Source organism: Misgurnus anguillicaudatus, chromosome 10, assembly GCF_027580225.2.
Source record: "Misgurnus anguillicaudatus chromosome 10, ASM2758022v2, whole genome shotgun sequence".
Taxonomy (NCBI): Eukaryota; Metazoa; Chordata; class Actinopteri; order Cypriniformes; family Cobitidae; genus Misgurnus; species Misgurnus anguillicaudatus.
The window spans coordinates 38,521,014-38,533,521 of record NC_073346.2 but is presented as its reverse complement, the minus strand read 5'-3'; the positions used below and the strand labels follow the sequence as shown (position 1 = coordinate 38,533,521).

The 12,508-nt window shown below is 38.0% G+C and overlaps 1 protein-coding gene across 10 annotated transcripts in view; it reads left to right on the top strand.

Moving 5' to 3' along the window:
* The first annotated feature begins 3,155 nt into the window (after positions 1–3,155).
* The window catches only part of satb1b (SATB homeobox 1b), a 64,168-nt gene continuing 54,815 nt past the window's right edge, over positions 3,156–12,508 (top strand). For 6 of the 10 annotated variants that reach the window (XM_055211377.2, XM_073872553.1, XM_055211375.2 and 3 more), the window contains exons 1-2: positions 3,233–3,337; positions 5,930–6,127. The gene's annotated coding sequence lies outside the window, so the exon portion shown is untranslated. The other 4 variants (XM_073872550.1, XM_055211371.2, XM_073872551.1 and 1 more) reach the window with 4 other exon arrangements.

Sequence of the window (12,508 nt, the reverse complement as noted above, 5' to 3'; positions counted from 1 at the left end):
TTTGGCCCACTCCTCCACACAGATCTTCTCTAGATCAGTCAGGTTTCTGGCCTGTCGCTGAGAAACAAAGAGTTTGAGCTCTCTCCAAAGATTCTCTATTGGGTTTAGGTCTGGAGACTGGCTAGGCCACACCAGAACCTTAATATGCTTCATACAGAGCCGCAACTTGGTTTCCTGGCTGTGTGCTTCGGGTCATTGTCATGTTGGAAGACCCAGCCTCGAATGCTGTAACTGAGGGAAGGAGGTTGTTCCCCAAAATCTTGCAATACATGGCCCCGGTCTTCCTTTCCTTAATACAGTGTCCCATGTGCAGAAAAACACCCCCAAAGCATGATGCTACCACCCCCATAATTCACAGTAGGGATGGGGTTCTTGTGATGGTACTCATCATTCTTCTTCTTCCAAACACGTTTATGACCAAAGTTCTATTTTGGTCTCATCTGACCACATGTACTTTCTCTCATGACTCCTCTTGATCATCCAAATGGTCATTGGCAAACATAAGACGGGCCTGGACATGTGCTGGTTTAAGCAGGGGAACCTTCCGTGCCATTCATGATTTCAAACCATGACGTCTTAGTGTATTACCAACAGTAACCTTGGAAATGGTGGTCCCAGCTCTTTTCAGGTCATTGACCAGCTCCTCATGTGTAGTTTCTTAGGATCATTAAAGGATTAGTCCATTTTCTTAGGATCATTGAGACCCCATGAGGTGAGATCTTGCATGGAGCCCCAGTCCGAGAGAGATTGACAGTCATGTTTAGCTTCTTCCATTTTCTAATGATTGGAATGATTGGAAACAGTGGACCTTTTTTCACCAAACTGCTTGGTAATTTCCCTGTAGCCTTTTCCAGCCTTGTGGAGGTGTACAATTTTGTCTCTATTGTCTTTGGACAGCTCTTTGGTCTTGGCCATGTTAGTAGTTGGGTAGACAGGTGTCTTTATGCAGGTAACGACCTCAAACATCTAATTTAGGATAATAAATGGAGTGGAGGTGGACATTTTAAAGGCAGACTAACAGGTTAATGAGGGTGAGAATTCTAGCTGATAGGCAGGTGTTAAAAAACTTATTTGCAGCTGTATCATACAAATAAATAGTACAAAAATCATACATTGTAATTTCTGGATTTTTTTTAGATTATGTCTCTCACAGTGGACATGCACCTATGATGACAATTTCAGACCCCTCCATGATTTCTACGTGGGAGAACTTGCAAAATAGCAAGGTGTTCAAATACTTCCTCACTGTAGCTGTGCTGTACTCGTAACTGTTTATCTCATCCCACCGTACACACAGTTTGGCCTTTTTCGGAAATAAAAAGAAAAAGTTCTGTCTGTTATAAATCTGACAACATGAAAGACTCTATGGACATATGAAGGATGAAATACTACTCTATAGATACCCAAGATAAAGATTGGCAGAAACTGTGTGTGTTATGTGATCTTTAATGGTTAGCACTCAGCATTTATATGCAACATAATTTATATGCACCTAATATGATGAACTGCACATTAATACTCCAAATACTATAAATTATTCAGCATGAAATATTGTAAAATTAGAGGTTTATTCTTTTAGTGGTTGTAAATTTGGTTGTAATTAAAATTCCTAAAAAAAAAACAACAACAACAACAGTCTTGCTTCTTTATCCGCCTAGCTGTTAGATGTAAACATTAATTTCAGGGTGTTGTGCTGTTAAAATCTACAGCAGTTTGTTGTCAACAACTGTTAACAGGGTGATAGGGAAGGGCCTGAATCTCATGTTTAATGTATAGGGCTCCGCAATGTGCCTGAATTTCCTTTCTTTCTTTAATGTTTCTGCACAAACGATGTACTTTTTCAAATCTTGCATTTTCATTTTACCCTCCATTAGATTCGGCTGGTGGAAAACATATGACTCTGTCAACACAATTAAGCTCACTTCCTGTGTCAGACACCCACGCCGCCACATTCACACCTACTGTCAGTGTGCGGATCAAACCCCAGCATCGCTAATACTGCTCTGTTAGCGTCTTCAACACGCACGTTCAGCTGTTATGGCAGTCGTGGCAGACAGCATGAAATATTTAGCTTGAAGTCAACATGAAATGAATATTGATCCTATTTGATTTCTTAAAGGAGCAGTTCACCCAAACGTTCAGTGGCAATGGCAGACAATGACTTTTTAATACTCATAAAGCACCCTAAAGTGTCGATTAGAGAGTATGTGTGGATTTTCGACTTTTCTTTACTTGAATTTTTCACTTTCACAATATTTAAGCAATTTCAAGTAAAGCAGGATGTCATGACACCTCATAATGTTTTAACTATGCAATATCATTCAAAGCAGAGAATGCTTTTGCATTGAATGGTGCTGCAGGGTAATGGCATGGTGGCCCGCAGTAGAAATTAGATGTTAATTCATCAAAACAGATTGCAATACTTTGAAATGAGCAGCAAGCCCATCTACTCTTTTACGGATACTCTTCAGTGCTTTATGAAATGTTAAAGTGAGTCGTAATGTGAATCCACCCATTTATCTCGTTTGCGTTTCAAAGAAGAAAGTCTTCACTTTCCTGGTCATTTTGTAATTTTTTTGAGCAACACATTTAAATAAATAATAAGAACAATTACCTTTGCAATTCTTTATCAAAATGTTAAGAATGTAAAATCCCTTACGAGATTAAACCATGGTTTTAGTACAGTTAAAAAAAACGTGGTTACTGTAGTAAAAGTATGGTTACCACAAAATAACCATGGTTTTAAAAAGCATAGTTAAACCACGGTTACTGTAATCAATACACCAAAAAAAAAAAACATGGTTACTGCACTTTTACCACAAAATAAAAAAAACAGTTAATTTGGGGATGACTCTGTCTGCCATTGAAACCTTTTTAAGCAGTAAAGTGTGTTATTTTTTAAAGACTGTACTCAAATTCTTTTATAAAAGATTGATTTGCTCATTCAATGAAGCATGATGTAATAAAGATAATGAAACAATAAAAAACTATTGACTTAGAGCCTACTGATTATAATAATCACGTATAAAAACATAATTAAAAATCAAAACGTTTCACATTCCTACATAAAAGCGTATTTGCAATCTGAAGACATATCACAGGACTTGAGCAGAAGTTACGTTCTACGTCATCTTCATGACGCCGCCCACAATTTCCCATAATCCTTTGCGTGCGCTACCGCGGGTAGTTAAAAAAATGGCGATTAAAGGAGAGTTAATGAGGTACATTTAATTAAAGTTTCATTTTTATGTAATTATTATCATTATTAATAGTTTGGTTAACTCTAAAGCGCACTTTATTTTGTTTTAGGTCCTTGTATGCCTGTCTTCCATGTGAGGTAACGTAATACACACAACACTACCTGTCAGACCCAGTAACTTTTTCTTGTTTGACAACATTATGATTAATGTATATGTTATTGACATCCATGGACGGTTGTTTTGACCAATCAGTATTTAGCACAGAAACTATACATGCACATACATTTAAGATTTGTAAGTAAAACTAAATCAAAGAGCATCACTGGTCAGATCAAAGATCCTGTACTGCTGGAGCTGACTGAGCGCGCGCAGAGCCCTCTGGTGGTCACTCGAGAAATTAGCACATAAAAGTCTCATCCCTTTTCCTTTATTCCCACGACTGTGACTGTGATCCAAACCTGTCCCACAATGTTAGATATTCTCTTTGAATGTCATATTTCTATGTCAGACTTAAGGACTTTACCCAATTCTCGTGTGGGAGAGAGTCAGAGAGAGAGAGATTACTCCCCTGAAACTACTGTGTGCCTGTGATTCATACAGAGACATTGAAAATTATGAATGCCACTGATAAATGAAACCATCTTGGCTTTTGTGGAGTCCCGAAGCCACTATTTTTGCGAGTTTTCTGAGAAACAGTCACAATGTATTGGTGACAAGAAACGGCTTTAACGATAAGCAGCAGTAATAGGAGATAATTGCATTGATATTTGACCAAGATGTCAAATATTTGTTAAGAAATTGTCGATTTCATATAAGGCGGCTTTATAAATTTTTTTGCATTAATATTATTATATATTTATATGGTTTGAAGTCCCCCCTTTTTTTAGCTATATGTTGCCGTCAGTCGACGCATTCCGAACGCTTTTCTCTGTTTATGTAAATGGTGGCCTATTTATCAAGTCCGAGGTGGCAGTGTATGGAAATTCAAATTTAGTTTTTTCCATGATGTGAAGGTAAACATAGTGTACTTTTGCGCACAGCCGCCTTTCCGTTCATATGAAAATTATACCGCAACAAGCACGCAGATCGATGCGCAAACATGCTATTTGGACAAACATCCTCGTGCTGCTGCAACAGGTGATGCTGGCCAACTTCCTTCTTAAAGGTCAAATAACTTCTGTAGGCCTACATGTATATTCATTTGTGTTTTCCTCATGAGGTAATCTATATACATAACAGTTGCAGAAATGAATAAGCACGCAGACATTACGATTAAGATGGTTTTGGTTGCATCTTAACAAATTAGTGTGCGTAATTGGTCATATAGAACGAGAATATGGTTACGCTCCAGTTTAAAACACTGGCCAATGAATTATGAGTTTAAACTGAGATGATTAGGATGTAAAAAGCAACACTTTTTATTATTAAAATATTAATAACCTATTCTTATTTTCTGTTCTTCAAAGCGAAATGTTAAATTCCGATGCTGGAAATCGAATAAATGTTAAACGAACCCATAAATGCATAAGTAAAATAACGGTAAGACCTTTCTAACAATGTGAGTCACTGTACTGTATGTTGATGCATCTCTTTTGAGTCGGATGAGTCATATTTGTAAGAATTCAACCTCATGTGACAATAACCTGTGCGTAAATGCATGCATGGGTTAATTTAGACTACAGTTTCCTCTCACTGTCCTTGTGTCGTATTGACAGGAAAATAAAATCAATGCGGCCGCTGTTTATAGTTTTTGAGATAGGTAAACAGGTGTTTAGGAGTTAAGGCGGATTTTAAATCATTGTTTAGCACTGATAGTGGAGTTAAAGATGGTAATTGAAGATAAACCGTCATTTAAAACGACTAGGTGACTTTATACCGATCTGTGCTATATGGCAACTATTTATCCATACTTAAATTTAACCACAGAACAATTAACATTTTTTTAAATCGCAAAAAATGTACAAAAAGGCATACATCGACCCTTGACAGAACCTTAAAGTAGAAAGCGTTTATAAGTTCTGTATGAAAATTAAAGAAAATATGTAAACGTCAAAAATATCATACATCCGTCGAGAAGAAGCAAAGAGAAAATAACTACTCAGATATATTTTTAATAATTATAATATAAATATAGAATATATCTGAATAGAATTTATTATAATTTAGTATAAATAAACGCTATAGCATCAGCATCAAATGCGCATCATAAAAAAACTTTGTCCTTAAAAGATTTATTGTCTTTTTCTCTCTAATCTATATTCTAATCTCAAACGCATTAATCAATATACACGAGCTTACAGGTACTTGGAAAAACTCGTTTTGACTGATCAATGAACACGTAAATATCCATTAAAATAATGAGTCGCTTTTTCCTATTTAGATGCTTTATTAGCTTGATGTGTGTGATGCTTTAAGAAATAAAATGAATAGAAGTGCAAACGCACTCGTGCCTGCGGATGGCGGAGTTTTAAATAATTTCGTACAGTCCTTATTTCTGACATTTTACCATGTGGTGTGTAAATATGGGAACGGTTGAGTGCAATAGTGGATGAGTCCCTGGAGAGCCGCGCTTGGAGACGCGCCGCTCCAAAAAAAATCAAAGTGGGGCATGAAGACGCGCTGCGCCACAGCTGGCACAATGTCTTATGAAAACGGGGAGGGGCGGTTCGTTTACCTGACACCCCTCTCACACAGCTCAAACCCTCCTCCTCCATCTCCTCCTACTACAGCGCCTCTATCCCGCACCACAGTCCGCGAGCTCCCAACTTCAGCGTTTACGCACGGTGACAGTTGCGTCTCCATCAGCGATCAGTGCCGTGGACGCGCTCCGGCTTTGGATCTCTCAAGGTGGGGACGAAGTTAAACGAGCATTCTGAACTTTTGGATGGAACACGAGAGGTTTCGTGGAGACTGCTAACTTCTTAAAGGTACCGTTGTGTTTGCTGCTTGCGTTATTTCTCTGATGTCTTTGAGCGCGTCACATTCGAGCGCAAGCACATCTGTTTCAATAGTGAGGCTGCTGTATTTTTAACTAACAGTCAGATGTGTTTGCTGGCATCTCTTATCAATAGATTTGCATGATCAAGAATTAATAAAGCAAAAAGAAAAAGAATTTATGTTGCACGCATACTGTACATACAGATGTCATTTATTTTTATTAGTGAAATATTTCATGTATCTATCTATTTTTATACCTTATGTAGTCTTTTAGTTTAGATTGAAATATTTGCAAAGTTAATTTAAATATTGTCTCAGCACGTGCTAAAGAAACGTATAAGCGTCTCTGTCTCAGAGCTGATGGAGTGTGTAACTGTACATCTCCAGATTATTACTACAGGAGATGAGTGTTTATAAAAACTCTGGTGGCCAGGACCCCGTCTAACCCATGACAATTGCAACATGTACACATGAGAAATAAATGCTTTTAGGAATGCATTTATTTGAAGATAAAAAATATGACTTTATGGAAAGACTGCCACACTCTAAAAAGCAACAACATGTCAAGGACATGACTCTAAAATATGAGTGAATAATATTAATTTAAAAGACCGACTTGTCAATGTCAAAAGCACGTTCCTCTAAAAACTGCATGTTAGCCTGGCTGTCTAAAAATTCACTGTGAAGTGTCTGTTTTAATGCGTTGAATATCTTTAGACGTCATTAAAATCTATATCAATATTTTTGCAGAAAGCATTTAGGATTCAGTGAGAGTATTGTTTGTACGGGCAATCGGGCATTAAAATAATTACTTGTTACTGAGATGAATTTTATGTATTTCCACATAATTTAGACATTTTAAACAAACTGAATAAATCTATTTGTACGTGTGTGTTTTAGTGTGTAGCTAATGCAATTAAGTGGCAATTATATGGGGTGTTATAGAATAAATTACAAAAGAAGGAAATTTATGTACATTACTTTTAAGGTTCGCAACCATATATTGTGACACTTAACAGTGATGTATACAGTTTTAGCATGATTTCTGGAGAATGTTCGACTCAGTCCTCTTCATATCATGCCTCACAGTTACTCGTGGTTAAATTGCGGCCCACAAGTTGTATATGTAAAAACGTGACTGTCGCAATGCATCTGATACTCTGAGATAAAATGCATAAAGATGCATGTGCAATTAATGCAGAACAATACCGTACAACCAGCGATGATGTTTACTGTATAAAAATAAAATAAGGAAACACCCTGACACACTTTCAATTGCTTTGCACTGCAGAATTATCTGATCTTATATTAACAGGTCAATGTGGTAAAATTGAGGTTATTTTTCTTGAGATTACTTTCAACCCATCTAGTTATCTAGGGTAGAATTAGTGTGGTTGATCTGGTCAGTGTTTCTCAGAATAGATCTTGAGTTTTCCTGCCAGTGTTAGGTTTGCTTCTTGTAAGTGCTGTTCGACATCAAAGCAAATGCTATTATCAAGGTTTTCACCCCTCGTTTCATTTTTACCCATTTCTTGATGGTGTCACATTGAAACGTACAGTCTGCTAATGTGAAACCGTGTGGGGCCCCTTGATCTCGACTCGAAAGTTGTTAACCATTTTTATTGGCATGATTTAACCTCATTTCCATGCTTGGTTGTTGTCGAATTGCGCTCACCTCGATATGGTAACTGAGCAGTCTGATTCATCGCTTGTGGAGATATCTGTGTCCCAAATCTTTGCGCGGTGGCATTGTTTTCTCTCACATGAGCCGTATCGAAAAAAGAGGCAGAAAAATAAGAGAGACGTGTGCTTGAATTAGGGCCCTAAACTTAAATGCGTTGCTCGTTTTAGTGCTGCAAATAATAACAGGAAGTCAAAGTTGGTAAGTTCAGAGCAGTCTGAGACACGAGGTGATGCACTTCAACCCCCAGTATCACATTCCTGCCTAATTGGCCTCCAATTTGTCAAACCACTTCTGATGACAGCCGAACATTCAGAGATCAGAGAGTCGAAGTGTTGAAACTTCTCTCTGATCTCACTTTTTAGCATCGATACACACGGTGGTGACCGAGGCATCATCATTGTCAGGGAGAAACGCACGGGTGTTTGCCCCCCTGACCCTTTGAGACCAATTATCCGCATGCATCGGTTATTTTCAGCGCTGGGGAAAATGCACCTGAGAGCATAATCAAGGCAACTTGTCCTTGATGAATTATTTCCACTCTGTCTTGCATGATTTGTCATGTTATAAATGAAAGCAATCAAGGTACACTCCCGTTGATATTTCCATCACCTAAATTGAACGGAACCGCAAGACGGTTTTGGAAAACTGTGAAATTCCTCACCCCCCAGATGGATGTGAGACCGATTGGAAGATTGTGAACTTCTTGGTTGGTCTGGGTGCTTGTAGTGAAGTCAAAAGATAAAACCATTAATCGTCTTTACCACCACGATAATGAACACCGGGGTTAAATAACAGCTCAGCAAAGAGAAGAATTATACTTGTGGTTTGAGCGAGGTAAATACCTGTTTAGCTGCCAGCGTATATGCATTTATTAGTCTGTCGCCAGCAAATAAGAGGTCTGTCTCGTTTTTTAATATGCGGCTGCTTAGAGATTCCACCCTGTTGGGAAAGAACTGTTATGATTTCTAATAGTTAGGAAAGGTAACAATGAATCAGAGACTTTTGATGACAAGCTCAAACCAGTTTTGGGAAAATAAGTAGAAAGAAAAAACAAAGGATTGTATGTGCATTCTTGGGCTCTGAGTCAAGCACGTCGAACAGGCAGACGATAACATGCGCGTTGACACAACCGTAGAGACGCGTTTGACGAGGAACTCGAGACTTAAGAATAATTTAGCCGTATTTTGAAACTTTTCAAGGATGATTTGCATACATCAGCACGGTGTGATGGTCTCGCCAACATCCGCACCTCGCATCTCATCTTGTGTGTTTTTTAATTCCTAAAGCGCAAAGTCTCTTTATTTACATCCTTTTATCTCGTTTCGAGAATCGTCGCCGGATCCTTTCGGAAAACAAAGTGTCAGAAGTGCGTCATGTCAATTTTGTCACGCTTTGGCTAAAAGACATTCGTGTAAAATCGGAATAGCAATATTATCATTCTGCGCGGGACCATTACTAATAGAATGTGAAATACACACTCGGAGCTACCTTAAACCTCTTTTAAATTTCGCATAACCTAAATTTAGACCCTCCATATGTTTTGATCTCAAGTTATTGTCTAGTATTTCTATGCTTGTCGTTATCCGATCTGTGTAGGTTTTCTCGAATCCTTTGTTCTGGTAAGGCGGCACAAAGAAAGCAGTATGTATCAGAGGAATGCACATACTGCAAAAGATCAGGGTTTTAATACCCACCCACATACTTCGAAAAAACAATTAAAAAAGATACTCTTTTACTGTGGATGCAGACACACTTACAGAGATTTGAAGGGACGGAGATTAACTCGCTATACAAATCTTTCCTTTCGCAGTGTTGTGGACTTGAAAGGAGCAAAGGGTGTTCATTTGTTGATTTTGATTCGTTGTGCACACACACGGAGAAACAAAAAATTAGTTAATAGATATTTCGGTTAAAATTTTGCTTATTGTCATGAGGTCATGTTTACTTTTTATCAATTTCGTCATGTTTTAGCAGTTGAATGCTTGTCACCGGCCCAGATTGAGTTTGCTACCTTGATTTTGTGAAGAAGATCAAATGCATTTGAACATAGGGTGGTAACTGCAAGAATCAGATTAACCTACACAAACTGGCAAGATACGCATAGGACTTTGTGAATAATGGGCGTTCGGCAGATTTAAAACCTCAAGAAAGCTACACAGTGGCTTTCTCTCTCTCTTTCTCTCGGTTGCTTTAAGTCTATTAATTGTTGATGCATCGCAATCCACGAGGCAGAAATTAGAGAACTAATTATTTGATCATGTGATGCTGCCCTCCTCCAGTGACACAAAAGTAATTTCAGCGGCCTTGAAACTGATCTTACTTGATTGTTAGATGACGGATTTGTTTTATAATTCGATAAAAGCGAGAAATAAACAAGTGACGAGCGAATAAAGACCCTCTCTCGGTGCTCCGAGAGGAAATAATTGTTTTTTAATAATTAATAGGCATTCCTTTGGGTGCAGGACCTCTTTTGTTCATCTTTCAGTTAAGTCATCGGTGGCCGGACTTCAAATCTCACTTAAAATAGCACACAAACACATGCACTGATTCGAAAGTCTCGCACACATAATCTGGCTCCCATTCACATGTACAGAAGCCACAGTGGGACTTTTCTACTGTACACTACACAGACACAGTGCACACTAGAGAGAAATGACTGTTCACTAAGTAGGCTGTGTTTTTGACACACGCTGTGGTTTTGCGTTTTAAATAATTCGTCCCTTAGATGAAGTAATAAAGACTTTGACCCCATATCTGTTACAACATTACTGCTGATTAACTTTTGTTCACCACACAATACGGCTAATAAAAGTAAAGTACTGTAACGCAGTTCCTCTATTCTATCTCAAATATGTCACCAACCAATATTTAGAGACCGTAATGAGATTCACATACCAGGAAATCTTTGTTTTGAACGCAGCCGCCTTCACGTTTTGAAAGGTTTGTGTGCTGCCCATTTGCCTCCGCATTGATTCGCTCTTTCTCATCGGTATGTGGTGGGCACTGATGATTTTACCCCATGCTGTTTGTGTTATCAAACTGCCGAGATGCTCTTGGCTCTGATTTATAACACTACCTCAAATAATCTTGTTAATGCACATTTAACATTGCGGAAGTGGCAAGCACATAGGCTAAACAACACCTACGCGTGCAAGCGTTCAGAATAGGGCTGTTGAAATGTGCCGAGTGATAAAAAGCCTTCGGTGCTTTTAAAAATGAGCAGGATTGTACTTACTGTCTAGGTTTCTACGTTTGGACATACACTTACCTGTAGTGTGTTACTATTTAGGGCAAATAGGATGATGATAAAATGGTAACATTAGCAGCAGCTATGAGACATTTTAAAGTGAGCATTACGAATGATGCTCTTTACATACATTTGTATGCATAAATATGTCATTTTCAATAAATCATACGTAAAAATAAAACAAATTGTTGCTATTTAGGATTGCTTTTGTAAGATTTGAAATGCACCAAGATTAAATTGATTTAATATTAAAATAACATTTTTGCCTTTTTCTTTTATTTAAATTCTTAATTGAAATAACTACAGTACCTACATATATAGTAAATTTTTTTGGTATTAAATAAATAAAACTTTTTTTTTTTCAAAATAATTTATTTAAATCAATTTGACTACATTATGTTACATACAGCATGCTCATTCTCAGGCAGATTTGTCCTTCAATATAACAGCTGCACATTTTAACACAAGTATTTCTATGCATTTATTTATCTTGTGCCATTATCGTGCATTTGTGTACGTCTTTGTTTTTATACTTTTATGCAATACACTTGAGGTATTATATATTCCCTTGAGCGGGCTGAAAATATTGGCATTTAAACGTGTGTGTTTACTCTTCTTTAAATAGGCGAGAGCTGTATGATAACCACAGTTGATCAAATCATTTCTGCTCTGTGAATCTGCATGCCCTTCTGGAAGTTAGACTTTCTGTTGTTGGCTGCTATGTGTGTGTGCCAGGGCTCTTGGCAGTGTCTGCACCTGTTGGCAGCAGGCAGGACCCTCCTGGCAAGGCCGGCAAAAATTGTGCGATGCTCTTGTACAAGTGCAGAGGAGATTGCTGCTACAGCACGGCAACATGGCGGCCACGCTTCGCTTCCCGCTGCGGTCGGCCAGTGTTTTCATTTCAGGCCGAAGAGAAAAGGGGGAACGTCGTAGCTGCACAATGCATTCGTGATGTTTTTGATGTCGAAATCAACATTTCAGCATCGATGATGGTGTCTGTAGTGATGCGTGCTGTAAGAGCATGGCACAAGCAACGGCAGCATGGATTTGATTTCTACAAAGTGTGGACCTTAAGGCTGCTGTAAGTCACTTTGGATCAAATCACCTGTCAAATGTGTGGATTTAAATAACAATTAATAGATTGCTAAATTAAAACACATTGATTGAAGATAGAATGAACTGAAACCTAGATAAATCTATAAAAAATATGTTATTTAATTACAGAAGTAACATGATATTGGCTTACACAAGTTAATTGATGTCCATGATAAATCCATGTTTCAAACAGTGTAGCCTCAATGTTAAACTTCTGTATTATGAAGCTGGCCATATAAGTTTTGACCTAAGAGCTACACTGTACTTGTTACGCCACCCACTGTGTTGTGCAAGGACTGAACAGATCTCGAAACAGCAAAAGCAACCTTTGTGCAAATCCGCATC